We start from the raw sequence: 26,378 nt of genomic DNA, 5'->3' as shown, positions 1-26,378 counted from the left end.
AGACTTGAACTAGACAATTATATGTTCTATAATTATAACTGCACCACTCTATTTTCTAATTTTCAACATACCGTTTATATAAAAGCGACAGTACTTTACCGCTGTTCGAAATTCATAAATCGATTGAGGAAAATACAAATCTGGGTTGCAAAGTAAAACTGTGGGAAACACATCAAACATCAGAGGAGAACAACGACACAACAGAAACACACCACTTAAATACAACACACATAGACACGAACTATAATATAACAGTGGTCATTTTCCTGACTTAATACAGGACATTTTAAGAAAAAATGGTTGGTTGAACCTGGTTTTGTGCTAGAAAAACCTCTCGCTTTTATGGCAATGTTAAATATAACATTTAAATGACAACATTACATGACAGGACTACAATAAAATAAATAAGAGAACATACAGGATATAGATCACACAAAAATAGCTACCAAAAGGTACCAGACTTATAATTTATAATGCCCGACGCACGTTTCGCCTACATAAGACACATAAGTGACACTCTGATAAAAAAAACAAGTTCGAAAGCCAAAACAAGTACAAAGTTAAAGAGCATCGAGGACCGATAGTTCCAAAAACAAATTAACATATCTTTCAATAAAACGTGATCAATTTCCATATTGTGATTGCTGATTAACTGATAATGAACTTCAGATTGAACTCTTTATTCTATAAAAAAAAAAAAGATTAGCTTGACGAATAGTGGAAGGTCGAAAGGTCACAATTGTTTAAACCCAGCTGCATTTGTGGGTCTGCCCAAAGTCAGGAGCCTATGTATGATTTATAATTTTGGTTCAATTATATGTTTTGGAGTTGAGAGGGACGTTCAACTTTACTGAACCAGTACACATTTTTGTTTAGAGGTCAGTTAAAGCCGGCCAACGGGTACGGAATTTTCCGCTTTGTTGAAGACCCATTGGTGGCCTTCGGCTGTGTTAGTGCTGTTTGAACGAGCTGTTGTCTCTTTGGCACATTCCCCATCTTCATTCTCAATTATATATATATAGGTTGTGAAGATATGATGTGACTGTATCCATAGTGATGACAGCGATACAAATGTCTATATGTTACTAATCGCTCAAAGATAGCATTGTTTTTTTTATATGGAATGAATTAAAACAAATCAATTAAGAAGTTTATTTAAAAAAAAACCTATAAACTACTCAATCAACAGAAAATAAAAACACTTTTTTTAGGAAATGTAGAATACAAATAGAATGCAGGACAATAACATTTTCTTCAACAATTAATAACACAATATACATATTTTATATTAAATACAGAATTATAAGAAACCACAAATTATACCAAATCAAACGGAATCAACATTTTACATTACACGGATATTAAAGCAAATAAGAAAATCTAAGTAAAATTCGATTTTCTTCTCAACAAATGCATTTTAGATAGAATCATATTCAAAACAGTGTGGCTGTGGCCATTGATTGAAGACCTCAATTATCCCATTGACTGGGATAGATTATGTGAACGTTTGTCTGTAACGATCACTGCTCACTATATACTTGTTAAAGACACTGAAACTGTGGGGTCACCAAAGGTTTCAACACCTAAATAAAGTAATTCGAAAAACTATTCAGGAATAATACGATGTTTTGATTTATATCAATAATATAAATCAAAACATAAAGGTTATCCCTGATTAATTTTCGAATTATTTTATTATTAAAGGCGTTTAAGAACCTTTGATGACTCCACAGTTTAAACTCTATAATAAGTAAGTAGTGATCAGTGATCGTTATAGACAAACGTTCACATAATCTGTCCCAGTCAATGGTATAATTTAGGTCGTCAATCAATGGCCACAGCCACACTGTTTTGAATATGATTCTAATGGAATAGATGAAGCTTATCAAAGCTGATGGTTGATTATTTGTTCTTATTATTACATTTACAAAAACACAATAATAAAGCTACAAGTAAAAAACAACTGATTTAAAATGAAAATGCAGAACCGTTCTGACCCAACCTAAGTGCAATGGCATATATGACTGTATTAATTCAATAAATTAGGTGTTAGTGTATTTGTCTTTCTGCAAATAAATGTACAGACATTTTTACGGACATGGCTTTTATTAATTTTGAGACGGAGTTTTAGGCTTTAGGTCTTAATGAAACAAAATATTGAGAGCGACAAGCCTTGAAATTTGATCGCATTGTTTTTTTTTTCTCAACATTTTAAAGCTGAGACAAAATCGATAGAAAAATAACTTGGGTAACCTTTGTATATTTTTTCTTGTTACTAATTTATTGTATCCAATTAATACACGAATTGCACAGTAAAATGCTGCAGAAAAATGCATTATTAGCCCGTTCGGCTGTGCTAAATTATATGTCTATAAACTGTCAAATATGCTAATATCAATTCATCTCTATTTTGATTCGCATGGTTCAATTTAATAAAGAATTATTCAAATTTTCTAAGAGGCACAAACATAGCGAAAATTTTATTATAATAGTGATTGGTAAATGTTCGAAACAGTTAACTACATTAACACTTCCTACACTATTTTGTACACATTTACAGTTAATGTTCAACCCTATACTGATTCTAATAAAACAGTATTGTAGGTTTACAAATATAACAATGAATTTAAACGCAATTTACATAAGTGAAATACAATATTCATATATTTCTCAGTAACAAATGACAATATATATTTAGTCTTATTAGTTTTCATAATATCATAAAATGATCTCAACCTAAAATCATTTTCTTAAACTACCATTATATATACTTTGTGATACTGCTTTTCCAGTAAAGCATTATTGCAAAATTGAAAATTCAAAATATACAATTAATAATGCAAACAAAAACATACTCATGTAATATGTTTTCTTTTAAATACACTATATATATATATACATTCTCATATTTTTTTTCTTTTAAATATAATACCAATGTACATTTCATGTTTCTAAACATTTGTTTACCACTTTCACGAATAATATTTTACTTGATCCTTCTTGAAACGAACGAAATAATGTCACTGGCTTTTCTGAGACATTGGTCAGCATCTTGTTGACTGTAAATTGTTGATGGAATATCATCCCCACTGATCTGATCTGGATATCTCATTCGGGTGTGATGTCCAACAATATCACCCATACCTCCTGCAAGATCACGTAGTTCCTGTGCCAAACCTTGGGCAATTGAAGACAGTGAATGACTGTGCGATACATTGTTAGCGTCCATATAGTACCACATTGCTTTCAACGCTTTTTCTGCTGACTGCAAATATTGATACAAAACATGTTATGACTATAATCGTTGGTGAAACGAAACTGTTTTGAAAAGAAAAGAGGAGAAAGCAAATAACAGTACACACAATCCAATAAAAAAGCAATATGGTTGTCCAAGAAACCGTTGTCATTTGTAACAAGCATACACTGTGCAACGGTCAATAAATACTGTTAGATGATATAAACGCCTTTTGTTGGTGGTGTATAATGTTATAGAATTTTTTTTATAGTGGAAATGTTGATTCATAAACCGTCCCAACAACAACTGATCGCCATGAACAAGTTCACTAGTCCTGGTATTAACAACCAAGTAATCACGCAATCATCAGACAGCTGGATTTATTCTTACTGTTTATCATGTCTGTGCCTTTAAAATCTTACTTTACTGTGTGGATTGTGCTCATTTGTGAATATAGAAATACTGATATGAGGTTTGATTGCCTATGAGACAACTATTTATTTTACTTCAAATGACGAAGAAACAAGAACTTATATATATCACTGACGGCCTTCAACAATGAGAAAAAAACCATTCCGTATACTAGTAGACAGCTATATTACTCTCCGAAATAATTTATGTGAAATAATTCCCACAAGAACACTTTATAATTTGTTAAGGCTCTACAGCTTTATTGCACTGGGTTCAATACAAACTGCATTTTGAATGTAACGATCTCCACTGTGACGCAGCAATTGCATTTTTTATTATTTTGCATTATGTTTTTTTCTTTTATATGAAGTGTACCACTATTTCCAGGATGTAAATTGTTTTAAGACTACGTAACTTTCTTATTCAAACAAATTACAGGCAACATTTTATCAATTTTGATTTCGTTTAAAAATAATTTCAATAGTTTTTAATTTCTGTGTCATTTGGTGCCTTGAAGAGAGTTGTTTCGTCGACAATCATACCACATCTCCTTTTTATTTTATATACATTATAACTAATTTTACCTGATGACAATGGTAGCATATCCAGTTAAATGATTGCATAGGTCTAGCGTGTGGAATAAACGCCTCAGCAGCATCTCTGTCACATGTAGCCTGTCTTAACCATTTGCGAGCTTTTTTTGGTACAGACACTTTTTCTCTATTTTCTCCATGAGTAAAAGTATTGTGTGATCGAGTATTATTTTGATAATATCTAGGTGGCTGTGCAAAATAAGGTGATTTTGGTAAATCTTCACCCCGATATCTAGATTGCTCGTTGGATTCTTCGTCAATCAATTTACCATCCTTAAGATCACGTATGAGATTTTCAATAAACTGAAAAACTTTAGTAGCATGCTCCTCATTTCCAAAGTTTTGATCTGGATGACATTCAACCCGCAATCTTTTTATTAACAGTTTGCGTTTTTCCTCATCTGTTATTTTCAAATATGACATAAATTTTTTCTTCACTTCTTTTATTTTATCATCGACTGATTGCATGGTGGCGAAACTGGCGGTGTCACTGTCTGTTGGTACAATATCTTTAGATTTCAAATGCTTCCTTCGATGAAATTTGAAAATTTTAAACGCTGGCACCTCTATTGCTTCTGTTTCACCAACGTCTAATAAATATATCTCTTCAAATAGTGCAAAATCACAACTTTTTGGATGATTTTGAGAATTATTGGATCCTTGAACTTTTGCATAAATGTAATTTGCATCTTCAAACTGTCCGGGTTCATTTTCCTCTTCTTCATATAGGAGCATAGCCACATACTCGTTCACTTTAAATTCAGAGAATGAATTGTCAAGTAAGTAATGTAATGAAGGTGGAACAAATGTGCCTGGATCTGGATATATTTCAGAAGAGACATTTGCATAATTTAAGTGCACAATATTTTCACTGTCAAGCTTGTCACTTAATATAGCTGGATTAGAAATGCTATGTAGAAGGATTTGAACAAAGACCTGGTTTACACGCAATCCTCTTCTTGTTATCTTTTCAAGAAGTTTAACAAAAGAAAACTGTATGTCATTCAACCACTCTTGTAAATCGTTTCCACTGTCAACACAGTACATTATCAGAGACTTGGTGTCACCAATCTTTACTGACTTTACAAAAGCTTTCTTCCTTTCAGTACTCTCTTCAATTTGTTGCCCATCAAAAAAAAGTGCAGTTTCTAAATCTAATACTTGTTGAAATTTTAAACTTGCAATTAGGTTTACAATCCTAGATTGCTCCTCTTCATTTATATTGCAAGCCCTAAAGTCCATCCCTAATTGTGAGTTAGTTTTCAGTTTTTCATCGAGGACTAAACGCAGTAGTCCTTCTATAAATTCATTTGTTTTTACAAACTGTGACAGCAATTGTATTTTATCTCCGGATTGGCATTCAGTTGCATTCAATAGTTTCTCGTTCAGTATTTCTGACAAAAACTTTGGTTTTAGCTCCTCTGGTAACATTTTCAACGTGTTTGCTGAAAATTGAAACTGCAAGTCAAGTTTGTCAAAACCAGCAAAAAACTTTTGATCGTGAAATTGTTTTGATTTATTTTCAATTTTTTTATTGTCAACTACTATTAACGACTTTGACGAATGTAAAATGAACTGGCGATTCGGTAAAAACAGTTCAGTGCAGTTTAAAAAGACGGGATATTCAGATGAAATTTTTGAAAACAGGTTTCGAACAGCAGGAAAAAGAGTATTTTTTTTCTCATTTGGGCCTAGAATGCTAGGTTTGCTGTTTGCATCCAGACTGTTACGATGAAGGCATCGTAACACTTCCGCGAAACGAAATGCTGATGTTTTCTCTAGAGCACCAAGTTTTTGGAAAAGATTTACGCAACACATGTAATCAGTTGGAATGCGCATAAGGTATGGCTTAATAATTTCATGATCTTGTAGAATTAAAACAACTTGTTCGCACAGAAGACAAACTTTTTCTTCGTAAAAGAACACTATAGGTGTTTTTTTCAATTCTAACAAACACGAGTTTGTGATGGAACTTTTTTGTAAACATATAAAGTGCTTGAAAAAAAGATCTTTAAGAAATAGTGCTTTATCTTCTGTTACAGATTCTGAGTAATTCGAACATTTGTCCTGAATAGATACTGCAACTTTTATAAAGTTTTGTACAACGACTTCAATGTTTGGCAAGATGTCTACTCCTAAAAGGGTTAAAGCTTCTTTTGTCTTTTCAGATTTACATGAAACATAGTCGGGTAACACGCATGCTGACGTCCATACAAGTGGCAAAATATCGTCTTCATAAAATGTGCAGTCTTCAAAAGATACCAGTACTCGGTTTTGATACTGTTTGTGGATCCATGACAGTTGATCCGTGAGGTCTAACTGAAAGGGTTTGATAAATCTTACATTTTTAACACCAATGAGAGGAGTGCACTTTAATTCTTCAAGAAGTTCTTCGCGATTAAACAGATGATTAAGTAGCAACTTGGATTTGCCACTTGTTTCCTCTGACACAAAGTTCAGTCCTTTTTCTGCAATTTCTTTTGCAAACTGCACGACCATTTCCGGGGTAGCTGTTAATTTCATTCCAATGAGTCCCATAAACTGTTCCCACTCTTTACCGTTATATGGATATGGGGGAAATTTGTCTTCTGTACACATGACACTGAATAACTCATTGTGGGGATTGCAAAAGTCTACAGCACGACGTGACACACTGTTTGTTAACAAGAAAGGACATTTTGACAATTCTTCTATTAAATGTATTTGTATAGATATAAACTCGCCATCTAATCCTTTGAACAGAAGTTTGTCCTTTATGTACTCTAGATGTTTCGATTGTGCCGCCTGTGGCATGTTTTGAAAGTTTGGAATGATGAATTTTGAATACAACTCATATTGGTTGCAAGAAATAAATCCAAGTTTCATATGGAGATGTTCTATCCGTTTGATTTCCTTCAGTAGCACTATACTTGATGCGTTTGCCCATTCTTTTATTCCAGCATCTGGAATGTTGGTTGGTAAAAGAAGGACCGTAGTGCGAATATTGTCTATCATTGTGTTGTACCCACCTAATGTAATAAAAAGAGGAATACTCCTTAGACTTTTCTTGATTTCGCCAGAAGTGTACATTCTCTCCAAAGTATCATAATTATCATTAAAGTACTCTAAATATGCTGAACAAATGTCCTCAGATATTCTCGCCTTGTAACGTCTAAGGTGGTACACAAAACAACCAAACACATCTTTTAAATTACTATAAGATACTACTAATTCCTCTGCAACATTGTAGGCAGTCTCACAGAATTCTGGTTCTTTTGGTTTTGCATGATATTTCCAAAATATTTCAGTGTCTAATTCAGGCATTTCTATCTTTTGTAAAGCTTCATACAGAGGAATGTTTGCTTTAAAGGATTCCATGTTTAAGGTTTTTTTAGACATACCAATACTTTGAAGTTTCTGCTGTTGATCTATTCGTACTGGAAGTAAGGACCAGTCTGACAAACAAATTGAAATGTTATAATCTTCTTCCTCATTTTCAGAATTTTTTATCTTAGATACGTCTGCAAAAAAGCTCCATACATTTCTAAGCCAGTCTTGATTCGGGATATGTTGTTGATCTGGATTCCAATCCAATGGTGTAGATGATCCTTTGTAAGTGCTTTGGTTAAGAACATTATTAATCAGTACCCTAAAGTCCTGTAAAGTGAACTTTTTCAGACAAGGTGATTCAATACCTTCCATTAGATAACATATTTTTCTGTGGACAAACTTTTCTTCTAACCCACACATTATGTTGCAGTGTTTACTGACAAACTTAGGTGTCGTCTCAGAATATTCCATCAGAATATCATCATTTGAAATGCATAACGGTAGTCCTGATAATTGTTTATTGAAAATTTTACTTTTCTTGCAAAAGGTAAGCAGCCTGTCCACATTCCAAATTGTTTTAAATGTTGTACTTAGTATATCCTTTCCCAAACCTGCTAACTTGCATGCACCAGAATTCACATCTGAATGAGACAGAAGAAAATCTATAATAATATCCGGCGTGACACTTTCAACGTTGATTCTACATGCCTTCATTTCGTTATAAAGACCACTTGATAAATCAATAACATAAAGGTTAAGAAATTTCATGATGTTTACTACTGAATTTGGTTCAAACGAGTGTGTATAATCTAAACAAAATACTGCTGGAAACTTGGAATCATTTTTCTTCAGACAAATCCAGTCAACTTTACCCTTGAATGAAGTCATGTATATATTTGGTTCTTTAAAGACTTCTGAAGTCGTTGGAAACAACGGGATATTTTCTAAAACTTGTTGGTATATTTCAATGCAGAAAAATTTCCAATTTGAGTCGAATGCTGTTTCTAAGGAGGGAAAGTATTTAAAGTATGCATCCAGTTCATTCCGAATATGGTACTGACCTCTGACATTTTTTGTACATTCTTTACAGATATCACGTTGTTTTTCAATTGCTGCAATGTACGACGGAGCTATGACTGATGACATAAGAGTTCGGTTCCATATTGACTTAATATTTTCTGTGTTGTCTTCCCACAAATTTCTCCTTGACTCGTGATTCAAAGAAAAATGTCCATTAACGTGCATCGGAAGACCAGTATGAATTGGAAGAGGTAACACACAAAATGCACTGAATTGTGATGTTGCTATTTTTGAAAGAGGGAGTGCTACACCCCCCTGAGGTAAAAGATCCAATTTACCAGTTAAGTAAGCCTGTGATACTTCTTTGGGAATTGCCCTGTCCTTAAACCCAATTCTATCCACAACAAACCAAGTTTCTTCTTCATCTCCAGTTTCATGTTCTATATCAAAAACACGTATATTCATCATGGTTTGTATTTGAAATATAGGTTCCATTGTAATTTCTTGTTTCTTTTTTATCATTTCGCCTACCTTAAACCGTTTCGAATGAAATGCTTGCTTCTGTCTGACATCTTCCATAGACATGTTTACTATTACTGAAAAGTCAAGTTTCATTTTTCCATTCACAATTTGCGAAAATATGACCTTGCGAATATTATTCAAAAAGAACATAGAACGAGTAGATTCATTCTTAAACTTTCCGAGCAGTATCGTCAGATGTTCCTTATCAATAAGTTTGTCACAAATCTTTGACGCTTCTGTTCTCAGAGGAAATCTAAATATTGTACCCTCGTCTCCCATTAGATCATCTTCGTGATATGGCACAAACACATCAGGTACTGCTCTCTGAAGACCATCTAAGTCACAGTATCTACTTCCAGGATTTTGCTTGTCTGCAGTAGTAGCATATTTGCATAAAGGATCAAGAATACAAAGAGTTCTGTTACCTTTATCTAGCTTTTCTCCCTTAGTAAGAAAACTTGGCACATCTGTTAGGTGATACACGGCATTGAAACCAACTCCATACTTTCCTGTTTCGGTGGGATTTTCATTTTTACCACCAATGCCAAGCAGTTGGATGCTTTCTAAATCATATTCACTGAAAGACGTGTTATTATAAACAAGAAGTGATGGCCCTTGAAGTTCTCTGAAGTTTCCATCAAACACTTTTGCAGATGAATAGCTATTATAATCAGTGACAAAGTGAATCTTTGTTGCCCCTGCATCATCAGCATTCTGTAACAATTCTTTGAAAATTCCTTCATCAGCAGGATATCCCTCCAACAACTTGTGTATTCGTGTAGTTAAGTCTTCTCTTTGACCAAATTTCATCACATTGTAGTGTTCTGATATTTTCTTTCTTTTTTTTGACTTTACTCCCAATATGTTTGCTTGCGCAGGAGATATGTGTTTACATACAAACGTCATCGATTTAGATCTCTCTATTTCAATATCATCATTGAGACATAACAAATTCACCGGATGTAAATAGTTATCATCGTCAGGTACGAGAATTTTGCCATCTTTCAATGGCATGTAGATTCCGTCATCTATTTTCTCTTCTTTTAATGCAGTGCAAAGAGCATTTAAAAGGGAACAATACTGATTAACCTGCTGTTCATTAAGGGGGTCTTTGATATCTAATGTCTCTGTATAACTCAAAAGAACTTTTGAAATATCATGTGTTGAATATCTATCTTTAACGTCCAGGAAAGATAACAATGTTTTACACCTGCTCAAGTATGTATCCTTCTGGTTTATTCCAACCAGATCAGGAAGACACGTGCCTTCAAAATTTACGGCAATTTGATCTGGACTCCATAATGTTTCATTGATCAGCAAACATTTAGTGCTCTGCAGAGGTTCTAAAAGTGATTTTGCTTTCTCTTTGCTTTCATCGTCCAACGTTTTACAATGGAAATCGAGCCATTTCAAAATAGTTTCCAACACAGGACGTAGACATGTTATTTTTTCCTTATCACATTCTGATATAAGAATTTGTATTTGATCTACAACATGATCTAAGTGAATGCCCGTTTTCGAATTCCCTTTAAGACCAAAACTTTGCAGGACTTTGTTTATATTTTTCGTGCCAATAGCTCTAGTATACGCAACGAGCTTAGTACAACATATTAATTCTTTACAATCATCGAAATACAAATTTTCAGGACATTCCATTGTAAAGAATTGCGGTAAGCGTATCTTTTCTGAGATGTGCTTCAGTTTATGTTTTGTTCCACAGGATCTATTCTTCTCTGCACCAGCTACGACTTCCCATTTAAAAGGCCAATCTTTCGGTTTTATCATAACTGGTACAAATTTCATCTTAGGCAATTCGTTTATTAATACATTGTTCATTTCCGGAGGGTATCTTTCAAAATATTCAAAAATATCCTTGCACCTTTGCATAGCACAGTCAACACATTTTTTAGATAAATTTTCAACTGACGCACATCGATCAATTATAAGACAATCTGGCAGGCTCTCATTAATCATTCCTAAGTTTTTGAAAAGTTCAAAGCGTTCTTTTTCCTGCTGAACACTGAATTCAAGAAAATATCCATCCCCTGGAATAAACAACTTGCTTAAAAGACTTGGTCGTAGGATAATATCAAAGGGTTTTCTCAGAACCCCTCTTGTTGATGGAAAGCAAGCATGGTTGGTGAGCAATTTGTTTATTTTGTCATCATTTTGGTCCACTGCATACAATAACAATTCGTTTCGATCTATAGCTGGAATTATTTCTTGATTAACACATGGGAAAAAAAATTCTTCATAAAACATTTCTGTGGAGATAACGTGATCATTTATTGAATCTCTACAGGCCACCTTGAAGTCGACAAATAACCAATTCGGCATTTGTATCAGAACAATTTCTTGATTTTCTAGATATTGTAAAGCATGTCTATAAGCAATATTTCCGACATTAGAGTTTGATAGTTGCGGATCAAGCATTTTGCAGGAGCTAAATTCTGTCCAGCGATTTAGGTCAGACTGATATACTACCTTTTGTTTAGACGTCATCAATTCAGCGATAAATCCATCTTTTGTTGCTTTATAAATATCTTCGACATATGAATTGAAAACTGGCCACAGTTTATACAGGTCTGTTCCTGGCTTTATATTATTCTCTTTCAAACCGTGCAATAGCGAAAACAGAGATTTTACAACAGCATCTTCCATAACAGCTTGGTTCCAGTTCAATTCACAACGTTTCTTGGCGTCACTCGTTTCAATAGAGAGTTGATTTCTGTCTTGTGTAACGGCAAATGATCCACTTATGTGAAAATTAAAAGGGGTCTCTATTGGTAGTGGCAGTACACAAAATAAATGACTAGTTTTGTAAAATCCATACGGGGCATCCGACATTGGAACAGCAATTCTTTGTCCGTTCTTGTCCTCTATCATTACAGCAGTAGCTGCTATAGGTAACATATTAGCTCCGATGCCCTGCATTGATTGTCTTAAACATTCATTTGTACCTGAAGCCCACGAAACCATCCAATTGGTTTTATATGACTGTCCAGTCTGTCCATGAAATTGTTTTCCGGTTTCTCTAAATTTCATTACAATTTCAGCACTGTATTGATAAGTTCCAAAACTGGAATTCTTGACCGCTGCATTGTCATTTTTTGGTGAACAATTCTTCAAAACTGGAACTTTGTTATGTTCCTTCTCGTCGTCTTCGTTTTCTTTATACGTAAGCGGGAAATGCCATTTTAAATTCCTAGAAACTTTAAAGATAAGTTTTTTTCTTCTAGTATCGATTTCAGAAAGATGATAAATTTCAATTTCGCTAACATTTTGAGTAAACAAAAGAAGGTTTCCAGCACTTTCTATGAAAATATTCAGCAATTTTCTCATTTCATCGTGACTATAGACTATACTGCTTAATTCACTACTAGACTGTTGACGTGTTCTGAGGGGTAGTCTAAAGAGTGTTCCATCGAAATGAGGAATCCTACCGCCGTCAGTGCTAAGATCACAACCGAAAATGTTTTTAAATGGCTTGAACTGATCACTCCATCTCTGAAGCATCCTCTGATTTTTCTGTGATTTCATATCAATTCTCATCCCTTTTGTTTTATTTTTCATTAGATAAGATCCCTGTGGATCAAAGAACACCATTGTGTCCCCAGAAACGAAACTTGGCACATCTGTCAGATTGTAAACGGAACAAAATCCAACTCCAAATTTGCCAATTTTAGAAATATCTTTGGTTTCTTTCTCAACTTTCGTTATATTCTTTAAATCTGTTTCAGAGAACTGAGTATTGTTGTATATCCAAAGAGCAGGGCCTTGACATTCACCCATCTCTTTATTTAGAAGATTAGTTCTGCAGTCAAGGTTTTTTCGTTCATCATAAAGAAAACATACTTTTGTTGCCCCTGCATCGTCTGCATTCTGAATCAATTCTTTTGGAACAGATAGACCATCTCTATAACCTTTCAGCAGAGATTTAATTCTGCTGACTAGAGATACTTCTTGCTCCCAATTAAGTACTCCAGTATCCGATAAATAGTGTTCTTCCATTGATTTGACCCCAATGCTTGCTGCAAAACTTATCTCCGGATGAACCACGAAAGGTTCCTCTTCATCGGTAAGTTTAACGTCTTCAGACCAATGGCTACTACGGTAAACACATTCATCGATGGGTTTAAGCACTAACTCGTGTTCGACCTCGCTTTCGACGGGAATTAATACATGAAAGTCGATTGCACAAAGAGAACGGCTCTTAAAGTAATTAAGGATGTTTATATTGTGACGTAAATCCCTTCTATACTCTATTTCTGTTCGAACCTGGATATGACGTTGCATGGCATTGATCTGATGTTGGACATCTACAAGAACCTCAGGGGACTGACATAACTTGCAACCAAGTCGCTGAAAGAAGTCTCTCATAAAAATGAATTCACCAGGTAACTGGAAAAGGTACGGTTCAAGATGAATATCATCATTGCTGCTATTTAAATAAATTTTCTGGGGTTGACAAAACCCATCTCCCGTCCATACAACGGACCTGTTCTCCATCGAACCAATCAGTGCCTCGTTTACTGCAACTTCATTTAAGAATTCATATATTTGTTTTACGAAATGATGAAATTCTGGTTTGTACTTTTCACTGTAGGACTTACTTAAAAGTAGTAACTGTTCAAATACTTTCACAATAGGTATATCTTGACAGCTTGGATTAAGTTTTTGAATAAAATTCAAAGGCAAATCTGGAAAGAGAGGCATTATTGAGCCGACAAGATTTTCAGCATTAGCCACCATTTCATTTGGTTTACAAAAAGCATCTGGACAGTCAAACCATTTCAATATTTCTGGGTAAGATTTGGGTTTTCTCAACGGACGAATAATGTTCAAGTCGGCAAGTACATCCTTTAGTTTTTTATTGCTGCAAAACGATTCCAAAAGATGTTCATTCTTCATTAATATGTTTAGGAGTCCATTTGCCTGTTCTTCTGCAATGATAGAACCTTGTGTTTGTGCCAATGACGCTTTGCTGTGGATACACATGGCAACATCGTTGATGTCAGTGGCGTGTAAATCTGCGGATGACTTTAGTCCAAACGTTTTTAGAATATTTAAATACGTAATATCTTGATTCTGTGGGAATTTTCCCTTGTCGTTGAACAGTTGAACAAGCTGGTGATCTGTAGGATCAAACAGTTCGTTTGGTTTCCTTATGTCACCATTTGCAGCTCTAACGAAATCAACTTGGCTGACTAACATCTTTATTTCAGTACAGTGTAGTAACAAAGACATATTTTCAATAACGTATTTCATCATTATCTGCTTCTGATTATTATTGTGGGTCGATGATCTACTAATATATGTCTTCAGGATTAATTCTACAACTTCTGTCAAACTTAAATACCTTGCACCTAAGTGCATTGCTAAACTTTTCTCTGTGCTGGTCTTGGGTTTAATCAATTGGTCTGGTAAAGGCACGGGTGGCAAATCGTCGGGTGCGATATCCGAAACATCCTTAATTGAGACATAACAGTCAGGTATATTGCAATTAAACATTTTCAACTTTTTTAAAATACTTTCAGCATTGTTCAAAGAATAGTTGGAACCTACAAAGTTAACGAATCCGTCCTTGTCTGAACTTTGAACGTTGTCGTTGAAGTTTTTCACATGTTTTTGACAGACCCCTGCTACAAGTTTTAAAACTCCATTAACCGTTGGTCTTTCTACATACTTGTCATATATTTCTGGGCAGCAGTTAATATGATATGGAAGCGGATTCAACACAGTGACTCCAATTTCATTTAAACATCTCACAACTGATGCAGGTAGATCGTTTCGATCATCTAACTCAACAATCAGGGGTTGACTTAGTCTAAGTAGATAGTTAGAACCAAGTTGTGTATCATAATGGGGTAAAATAAATAGGTCATGTGGAAGATGAACGCCTTCCCGCCTTAAATATTCCCAAACAGATTTCAACCAGTTATCGTTCAATAGCCCTTGATTGTGCCATCTTAACGCCCTATTGTCCGGGCTTTGTCCTAGTATCTTTTCTATTGATTGCGATATAAGCTGATGGACATCACTTTCACTCGGTTCTATCAATTGGGTCCTTCCTAATATGAATATACAATATCAAACATTTAGAATTAACACAATGGAAAAGTGTACCAACATATCAATAGTATGAATCAATACACTATTTGTATCATTTCTTTCTAATAATAGTTTTTTCGACTACAGAATACCTATCCGTATTTAGTTTAATTTGTGCATAAACAAATCTGATTAGACGATTCCTTTTTGATGAACATAAGGAGATACATAAAAATTTAAATTGAGTTATAACGTAAGTTTCACGGTTTTACACTATCCATAAATGCATGTTTTCTAGATAGCTAAGTCTGAGAAGTTAATATAATCAAACTTTATTACCTGATTTTGCTAGTTTGAGAATCAATTCATCGACTTGATCAGAAACTGTTCGTACTAACATATCTTCTGTACCAGGACATAGCTGTCTAACAATGGTTGAACAAACAAAAATCTTTGAAACTGTATGCGTTGCGAAGGGGATGAATGCTCCGTTGGCTAATGGTAGAAGTTCTAGGGATTTAAGTAGGTCATCTTCTCTACTGGATATCAAATAGGTCAACAGATTCAATTTGTGCTTCTCTTCGAAAGTCTTGTATAAAGGATCTATCTTCAAAAGCCTAAAAATTTATTATACAACTATAAGTATTTGTTTCGAATCATTTGTTACAATTTGACAACGATTCGTTATCTGCATTTGTAATGGTAGACGTGGGTTTAGTACTGAAGCTCAACATTGACACTTGAAACCAAATCGAATACGACATTAAAAGCATTCAAAACAAAAATGTCCTAAACAAATTTCAAATACAATTTTATATGCATGCGGGCAGAAAACTTTATTGCTCTAAATACGTGTGCCACAACATTTAAGTAAGATATTAACGTTGTATTGATATTATGTATGGAAAGGTAATGCCTACTTAGCTGATGTAAGTCAAGTTGGCAAAACGTCGACAAATAGTTTCATCTCATTCTGTAAACACACTTCACCTTTATCACTATGTTTACTATAAAATCGTTAAGTCTATGGGGAACCTTACGTAGTTGTTGTGATTTGCAGGTCTGTTATTTTAATTTTAACAAAGAGTCTTATTAACCATTGTAGTTGAATTAATTGTTTTACATTGTCATGTCGGGACCTTTTATAGATGACTATGCGGTATGCGCTTTGCTAATTGTTGAAGGCCGTACGGTGACCTCTAGTTGTTAATGTCTGTGTCTTTATGGTCTCTTGTGCAGAGTTGTCTCATTTGCAATCATACCACATCTTCTTTTTATATTTTGTTCATTATTACAAAACTATTCAAACACTGTAAACTGTTCTGTAGCTGCACCTTTAAATGACAAATTTGCTATTATTCAATAGGTTACAAAACAAACATTAAAATATATATCATATACCTCTCTGAAATGAACTGCGGTGATGCGTCTTGTGGTTGCTGACCAAATGCCTTGGTGAGAATGCCATACACTCGTTCATATCCTTTTGTATCTACCAAACAGCTGTTGTATTGTGTCATGGTGTATATAAGTGTTTCTCTGATGTCCTTATCTAAATTTTAAAAACTTATTAAACTAATGAAGTATCGTTGAATAGTTTAAAGCGTCATGCAAAATATTTTTTTTATAATAATGTAATATTGCGTTCTGTGAAAGTATCTACTATAATGTTCTTTTGGTTGAACCAGATGTACTTTTTAACATGTCAGTTATATGTGGAGCAGGATTTGCTTACCCTTCCGGAGCACCTGAGATCACCCCTAGTTTTTGGAGGGGTTCGTGTTGTTTATTCTTTGGTTTTCTATGTTGTGTCATGTGTACTATTGTTTTTCTGTATGTCTTTTTCATTTTTGGCCATGGCGTTGTCAGTTTGTTTTAGATTTATAAGTTTGACTGTCCCTTTGGTATCTTTCGTCCCTCTTTTATAGAATTAAATGGTTAAATAAAGAAGTTGATTTTGATATACAAATTAAGACATTTTGATATTTATATTACAATTTAAATCATTTTGAAAATGTTCCTTATCATTCTTTTTGAAAAATAATAAGGTCATTTGTTAAATATGCTTGTTTGATTTTAGCGTAAACGATAAGTCTTTTGCATAAGAAACTAGCGTCTGGCGTACAAAATTGTAATTATCGTGGTAAAATGTGATGATTGTAATTATCGATTCATATTGGTCATGATAAGACGTACATGTAGAATTATAAATAATGTAACAATATAAAACAACGTCGGCTTTTGCAATGATTCAAAGGGCGTACGTCTATCTAACAAATAAGATATAAATACATTTTATTTCTCGTTTTCTATGAACAATAGCTAGAGGAGTGTTGCTTTATTTTGTTTTTCTTTTTGTAGCCGTTGTGTTGGTAATTCAATAAATACGTGAACAACATTGACTCAACTCAATGTACAGTACTATCTGAAAGGCAAGCAAGTTGTTTGGTAATCCATTTTACATCTTCATCTACTTTACATGATTTTTCTTCTAATTATATGTATAAAACTCTACTGGTTTTGATTTTTGATCAGACCCTTTTGCTAGACTTACAAAATATATTATGTTACCTGTATTTTCTGAGAAAATTTGGAAAACTGCATCTTTCAGTCGAATCCATTTTCCTCCGCCGCTTTTAGTATATAGAAATGGTGTATCTTTTAAATTTCTAAACAGCTCGCTTATACATTCTTTAAATATAATGTCAATTTCCAATGGATCAGGAATACATCTTAACATCACATGTTCATCATTTCGATTCCGAATTTCCATAATCAGATCAATGTATGCCTTTGGGAGAACGGTAGACACCAGTAATTCATTCCATTGTACTGAATCTTCTTTGTTACTTTCTGAAAATTTGTCAGCCCATTTCAGTTGCTTGCGATCCTCGCTGAGTGCAAATGTACCGTTGATATGTACAGGTAGTTTAGTCATACTAACAGCTTGCATCGGCAAAGGTAAAACACAGAAAATATGTCCCGTAAACGTGTCACTTGATAACACAGGTACTGCAATTCCTACACAAGGAAGGTAAGAAAGCTTTGTAGCTAATTTCAAGAGGTCTTCAGAGGCGTCAGATATCCCTTCTAGCCGATTTATAACTAACCATTTCTGATTTTCCAGTTGTCTTTTGGAAATCGCTACCAATACCAATTCGTACACATTGACAAAGGGCTCATCTGGAATGGTTTTGTGTTGCATTGCTTTCCTAGATTGTTTTGCGATTTCGCTTGTACTGCCACCGATTGCTACCAAGTAATCTGGATTTTGTTCATACAGAGAGTTCATACAGTCATACAGGGATACTTCTTCCAGAGACTTCAGGAAAAGTAGTGTTAGGGAAGCTTCTTTTTTGAAAACCCTCAGTAGATTGTTGATTTTTTCTTGGTTGTAAACCGAATCTGACAGTTCTGTCGTTTCTTTACGCAGAGGAAATCTAAAATGTATCCAAAAAAATCGTGTAAAAAGTAAAATATATAAAAAGAAAAGGAAAAATTCTAATTGGAAAGTTTCTAATGAAAGGGCAAAAATCAACACCTGCAAACGCATCGAACGAATGGATAGCAACTGTCATATTGCTGACTTGGTACAGGCATGTTGTTATGTAATGTTTTGCAATTCAATCTTTGGTCAAACTGGTCTAAAAAAATGTTATCAACATGAAATCTTGGTCACTGGTTTGATCATTAGTATGACAAACGACAAGTTGTCAAATGACGTTAAACACACGTGTATGTGTCGTCACCCAAATATCACCACCTCTCCCCTAAGCATATCTAAATTCATAAAATGTTACCTAAATATTGTTCCATTGTAGTATCCAGCATCTACCACATTCTGTCCAAAATCAAATACTTGAAATAAGGCTTTATAGCACTCATTCATACCACTGTATAATTTAAGTTTTGACAATTCAAGGGGTATACAGCACCTAGTTTCATCTCGATATGGATCAATAATCATCAGAAGACGTCCACTTATAATCATAGGATAATCTGTGAATATAAAGTATCAATATTATATTTATCTTAAATAATAAAAAATATTCCAAAATAAGGTAGATCGTATTCAATCCTCTGGTTTTGGTGCAAAAAAATAGAATTAAATACATTCAATTTTCTTTCAACCTTATTTTTGAATATTTGTTTTAATTTATCAAAGGTGAATTCAAAGTGTGATCAATATAAGAATAAGTTGATGTGGTATGATAACCAATGAGACAAATCTTCTTAAGAGACGATATGACACACATAACATAATAACAACTTTTATAGGTCACCATACGGCCTTCAACAATGAACAAAACCCATACTGCAAAGTCATATATAAAAGGCCCCGAATGTTTTTTTTTTAAACAATTCAAAAGAGAAAAATAACGGTCTGATATACAGCAATAAACGAAAATCACTGAATTACAGGATCCTATCTTTTGAAAGGCACATACAAAATCAGACTGAGCTAAATTGTTTTGAAGGCGTCAACCCTCCATTTACCATGACAATAGTGAAACCGTACAACATACGAACAAGCAAAACACATTAGTTGGAAAGGACATAACTTGTCAGATGAATGCAAAGCAGAAATACATCTAACAAAAACACCGAGTAGACGTGGCAGGGTATCTAATCATGCCAACAACAAATACACACCAGGTATTAATACAGATCTGAAAGAACTCGTAGTTAACGATGGCTAGTTCAAAGTCAATAACTAATAGAAAAAAAAAGCATGCGTCGAAGGCTAAAATCCATCAGTGCACATCCATCATCCAATCAATATAGTGTAAATACGTCACAAACAGTCAGAGTCAAACATGACCTTATACAGTGCCAAGATACAGGTATCAATTTCAACAATTGGATGTGACATCAATGTGCATATCTATATCACAAAAGTATATAGTTTGATTTTGGTTTGCTGATAACAAATGGATATGTTTCCAAATATTTATTTATTTTTTATTATACAAAGCTCGAGGAAAATAACAAGAATACAAGGACTAAGCAAGACAAAACTCCTTATGATGTTCGCTTTGATCATATTTGTATTTGTATACTGTTTTGCAGACTTTTATAAATTTATATAGAAATACTATGTATAATATGATGTCGTTTGATTTCAAATGAAACAAATCTCCATCCAAGTCACCATATGTTAAGGTACACCATTATAGATCAAAGTATGGCCTTCGACACGGAGCTTCGACTCACACCGAACTGGAAACTGGAAGCTACAAAGGGCACAAAAATTACTTGTGTAAATCCGTTCATGCAGGAAAACCAACGTTCTTATCTATAAAAAAAAAAAAAAAAAAAAAAAAAAACGAGAAACAAGAAATACTTCTGAACCACATTATCAAACGACAACCACTGTACATCAAGTATATGTCTATTTTACGTTTGATAAATTTATTTTCTATTTAATCATGTTAATTGTATTGTATTGATGCATATGCATCTTCTCCCCGTTTTTACCAAAAAATACCTGTCCTTACCAGTGATATGGAACACCGACTTAAAACCAAGTCCAAATCGTCCTACTTTTGATGGATCAAGTTTTTTAATACTTGTACCGATTCGACGAATCCCTTTCCAGTCAGCATCAGAAAATTCTTCATTATTATAAACAATTAATGCTGGTCCCTAATAAATATAATTTTCAGATTAAAAACACATTTAAGCTCAAAATGAATTATGTACTAACTAAACCAAGAGACATACAATTGGTTGTTGTTAATGATATCTCAACGCGTTCTTACATATAAATATGGTCACCTCTTTGCTAATCAGTACTTGAATTAAAATTATGCCGTTTGTTTTTAGCACAACGTTTTGAAACTTTCGGTTATTGTATTTGGAGGTCTTAATCAAATTGCCCTTTCAAATAGTTTGGGTTGAACACCACTGATGAGGCTCATGTCTGGCGTACCACGTGATATGCTTGTACCTATAATGAGATATAATTAGTGAGTTATTGGCTTTAACTTTCTTTCAAAACATGAGTAATTAGGTAATACTAGTTTTGAATCGTCCTCAACTTGCAACGATAACGTATGGAATTTACCGACCCCATATATACCGTATTAGGTCACTAACACACTATGTAACTAATAATATTTATTAATAGTTAAATAGCCTGCACCATGTCAGGACACTTTTTATTTTATATAAAACATTGTTCACATAAATTAATAAATACGTACCTCAAAGTACTTGGAATATGATGAGTCTTGTTTTATACGTTTGGAGTTCTGAATGAAATTTCTCTCGTCGTAAAGTATAGCAATTTTATCAGCACCTGCATCCTCTGCGTTCTGAATCAACTCCTGTATAATTAGATATTTCAGTCAGAGGGGTTTCCCGCAACTTTAGAACATTAAGAACGGAATATTCATTGTTTAAGAAGTGTATTTACGCTATGTTTCTTTCTTGTATTCTATCTAAGATAACTTTTTGTTGGTTTTTATTGTTGCGTGAAATTAATTGATACATATAAACACTTGACAGTTTTTCATTTTTATGAGTTCGTTTCATTTCCGTCAAAACTTTGGTTTAAGTGAACATCATTCGTGTCTTAAGGGGCATCGCCACTTCCTTCCCATGCTGAGAGATTCGTTTAAAAACAAATGATGCTAGCTAACACGAATCATTCGGCAAAACATATTCTTATAATTGATAGTCAGTTATCTTGTCATTAGGAAGTCGTCATTAAGAACTACAGAACAAAAATAATGTTATGTTATCCTTCGAATTTACAATGACAATCGCGACTAAGAACTTTAATGTTGTAGGAATAAAGGCGAACCCCCCTATCTTGTAAATTATCTCATAAAGCCGCACAACATTGAAAAACTTTTCCGGTGAAGGACATAACTCGAAAATGGTCTCAAATTTTCTTGAAGACAAAGTGCTTATTCATGATCGTTGATTAAATCATTTTGGATTGTAATGCCGTTTTTAATAGAAAAAAACATTATGATTTCCAGTCTATGTGTCCGTTCCATATCCGGTTTAAGTTCCGTTTGATGTAATTTCTGGTACATCAGTCTGATTCAGGAGTGTATTATGAAGAGAATTATTGAACATACTATATACATAATTGAGGTTTTGGAACATATTTTAGGGTTCACCAACTTTACATATTACGTATAGCAATGCGATTGTGAGAGCAAATTTTTGACACAATTTCTTGTCTTAGAGCATCCCTTTAAGTTTAAGAAACTTACCTTTAGAATTTGTCCATCATTGGAGTAGGTATATAAAATCTTATTTAGGTCCTCAATAAGCGTGTTCCTTATTATACCTTCATATTCAGGTTCTAAAACGTCTTCTGCCATCGTCCTCTTTGTTTCTTATGTGAATACTGTCTGTATTTATTCTCTCATTCTGTAACAAAAGTGATGTTACATTAAAATCGACGAGGGGAAAAAGGTGCGAGTCACACGTTTTAGAAGAGTCGGACATATTTTACTCTTTATCGTGAAACTATTCCCATTCGTGCACCGAATGTTCTACAATGATGCTATACATTATGTACATGTACCAGAATAATACAAAAAATATGACATTGCAAAATGACTTTTGACAACAAATCGTAAAAAAATAGATTTCGAACTACTTTCTCATTATCCAATCAGATTTCAGGGTAAATAGATTCCAACGAAAGGTGTAAAAAATGCCCTGCGAAATGAGATTTTAATGGATAACAAAAAACTTGAATTTTGCCAAGCAACATTTCATCTTTATTTCAAAAGAACACAGGCACTTGTCTCAGAATTTTTTTTCATATATACCTTAATACGCGTTATATTAAGGTAAATAAGGAAAGAGAAAAATCTGAAACAAGTGCTAGTGCAAAAGAAGCCGAAAATCAAGCCATATTGTGAGCATTTAAAAGATTTGTGGTTTGCGTCCTGGTACACAAAAAAAAAAAAAAAAAAAAAAACAGAAAAGAAAATAAAACGACTTTCTCTAGGTTAAACAGAAACTTCTTTTTTGCCGGATAAGTTTTATCAAGCAAATAACCCTAAACATTTTTTTTGGTTTAATATTTGAAGAATTTAATATCATTTTAACTTCGTGGTAACGAGTTACCGGAATTAGTTATAAAATGAGTTTTTGTACAATTCAGTTTCCTTTTTTTCAATTCGTGATAACGGATGAAATCTGAATATTTGTTGTTTACCGAAAATATAAGATACATCGATTCGAACAGAGACATATATACACATATATATATGTCTCTGATTTGAATTATGTACACAATGAATAGTTTCTGTGAAGTTACTTTTATTTCCGTGACATGTTTAATTTACAAGTACAATATAGTAAAACAGAAAACAGAGAAACGGTGAATATACAGGAATACATAAAGTTTCGTAAGTATGCATTTTTTAAACCGTGCATCAATATTTTAATGTTTTTATTTAAACTCATTGTGTGTCAACTGTATTGTTCATGTGTTTGTTTAAATTGTGAAGCGTGTGACTTTACTAAGATTACACGCATTTAAGTTGAACTAAAGTCGATAAAGTTTGAAACAAAAAACGATAGATGCATCGAGGTCGTTTTGCTTGAGTGATTTACCTGTACAAAGCTCGGTTCTCATCAATGTTTCAAACGAATTAATGCCAGTTTGAAATAGTTTAACGAGGGGGGGTGGGGGGGGGGGGGGCACGGCCTACTGGTTGGATGCAACTTACCACCGTCCTATATTAAATTGAATGAACGCAAAGGAATCTATTGAACTGGCGTTAAAATAAGTTGATATGAAATGAAATAAATTAAAAATAATTTGTATGTTTTGTCAATCTTTATCAAAAGATGTTTAATATTTTTTGAATAGCGTTAATGCGTTTTTGTCCATTTAAGTTAAATTCGGGTTACTAGTGCATGCACCGTGTAAGTTTAACTTTTTGAAATAAAATTTAAAATGACGCGGACGTGTGTGATTATTACAAAACTGCAAACGTGCTTTTAAAGAAAAGTCGTCTTTTTAAATCAAGGTTTATAAAATTTAAAGATTCACCAGTACGTATTGATTCTTCATTGTATACCCTAACAATAACCGCTTTATTGTATTTTATTGTGACACGGTTACCTAGCAGTTTCATTTATTGATTCACACTTGATTCAAACAATATCAAATTGCATAGGTTTATGACTAAGGAACATTTATATTAACTGAAATGTTATTGTGAAATATTAAATTTTACAACAATAGCATCCTGTTTTACAAGAAGTACCAAGAAAATTACATAAGCTTATATCAACAAAAAGGGGGGGGGGGTTCCGAGGGAAGAATGTTGACAGCAATGTTAAAAAGTACTGTCCTTTTGGTTACAAGGGATGTATAAAAACGGGTTGGCTTTATTGGTTGCATATAATCTAACCTAAAAACTGATTTACAGGTACAATATAAAAAGAAGATGTGGTATGATTGCCAATGAGAACACTGTCCACAAGAGACCAAAATGACACAGACATTAACAACTATAAGTCACCGTACGGCCTTCAACAATGAGCAAATTTCATACCGCAAAGTCAGCTATAAAAGGCCCCGATGAGACAATGTAAAACAATTCAAACGAGAAAACTAACGGCCTTATTTATATAAAAAAAAAATGAACGAAAAACACATATGTAACACATAAACAAACAACAACTACTAAATTACAGGCTTCTGACTTAGGACAGGCACATACATAAATAATGTGACGGGGTTAAAGATGTTAGCATATATGCTTAAGTCATACAATCGAACTTTATACATGATTATCTAAACTTTGTGCACTTTTATATGAGATTATTTATTTCATATGTGTTGTGTATTCGTGACTAGATACTGAACCGTTCATTTGCTGCCGAACTGATGTTAGACTCTCCCTCTTTTATTATGTGACGGAAACACGCCTTTAAAGACGGCTGTATCCGCCCCTGATTCTGTAATACAAAATACATTTTTCGGGTAATAGTGAAAAGGACTGCAAACAAACAACTCAGCACAGAAGCATCGGAGTATACAGACTTGGTATAATACACTCCCTATGTTTGATCTTACATTATAACGTTCCGAGTTAATTACATTTACACATCCTATCACTACATAGTAACCCCCCTTTTCAACCTACAGCATAATCACAAGTCCAAAGAATTATAACGACTGGCGATTTTATTTTTTTTTCTGGGACGCCTTCATATAATACGACGTCGGTCGTAGGAAGGCGTCCCAGAAATAAAATTAAAAAAGCTTTTCCACATGTCAGAATTATTTGGACGTCGTAGGAAGGCGTCCCAGAATTTTGATTAAATTAGCCTTGACTATTTGGAATACATTATCACATGATTAATTCAATTATAAACGCTGATAATTAATTTATATATGTTTCTTTGAACTAATTTGTTTTACCGTTTCGTTCTTATATTCAGTATATATGGTATCCCCCATTTAATAGATTATAAAAAAAGAGTTCCGTTGCAAAATTACCAATTATCAGTTTTGTCTTAAATTTTACCTCGTAATGACAGTTCTAGTATCGATTATCCAAACTCAGTGATAAGTGAGGAGTTGTGTCCCCTTTAAAAACCGAAACAGAAAGTTAAAACTATATTCTACTTTCTAAAAACCAGTTTAAAATCTCCTATACATATTATTACATGACACAGCTAATTGTGTCTATTCTCTGGATCAATATGTTCTTTTAAAAAAAAACAGTTGGTCGCTAACACGCAAGGAATAATACTTGTGTATTATTGTCTGTTGTATTGTATTACCAATGTAATTTCAACTGATCGGGCGGAGTTTACGTTTTAATTTGCATATGGACAGTCTATTAGAAGATGTGTGTGATAAGGATGAATTCCGTTATAATCATTATTGATTTCTAATCACTTATCAGTGTTACCAAATGGATATACTTATGAACCGAGTGTATGATATTAGACGAATAACTGGACACTTCATTGATGAGTTTATCCCAAAACACCTGTCTATAGATGGACTTGTCTTGATACGCGAACCGGTTAAACCCCGCCCAGTCAAGTGAAATAAATCAAGTAATACGAGGGGAGTTTGTTTATATGTTATATCGAGTAGATTTACACTGATTATTATTTTGTTTTATATTAATTGTTATAGTGAATTGATTCCTCATTCGATTGAAGAGAACAAGGAAACAGTTAGGCTGTTTTTTCTTAATGATGTTTTTGTTTTCTATATCAAAGTCAAATAGACA

At 33.7% G+C, this 26,378-nt stretch overlaps 1 long non-coding RNA gene across 1 annotated transcript; it reads right to left on the bottom strand.

Moving 5' to 3' along the window:
* Nucleotides 1–1,138: 1,138 nt before the first annotated feature.
* LOC143047350 (uncharacterized) lies at nt 1,139–25,721 on the bottom strand. Its single transcript, XR_012969517.1, has 10 exons — nt 25,659–25,721; nt 22,371–22,530; nt 21,348–21,470; nt 20,640–20,787; nt 18,942–19,140; nt 17,713–18,581; nt 16,543–16,693; nt 15,481–15,758; nt 4,231–15,161; nt 1,139–3,265 (listed from the first exon to the last, which is right to left on the bottom strand). It is a non-coding gene; the product is annotated as an uncharacterized LOC143047350 (long non-coding RNA).
* Between the last annotated feature and the right edge of the window lie 657 nt (nt 25,722–26,378).

Source organism: Mytilus galloprovincialis, chromosome 10, assembly GCF_965363235.1.
Source record: "Mytilus galloprovincialis chromosome 10, xbMytGall1.hap1.1, whole genome shotgun sequence".
Classification (NCBI taxonomy): Eukaryota; Metazoa; Mollusca; class Bivalvia; order Mytilida; family Mytilidae; genus Mytilus; species Mytilus galloprovincialis.
This window is presented reverse-complemented; position numbering and strand designations above follow the sequence as displayed.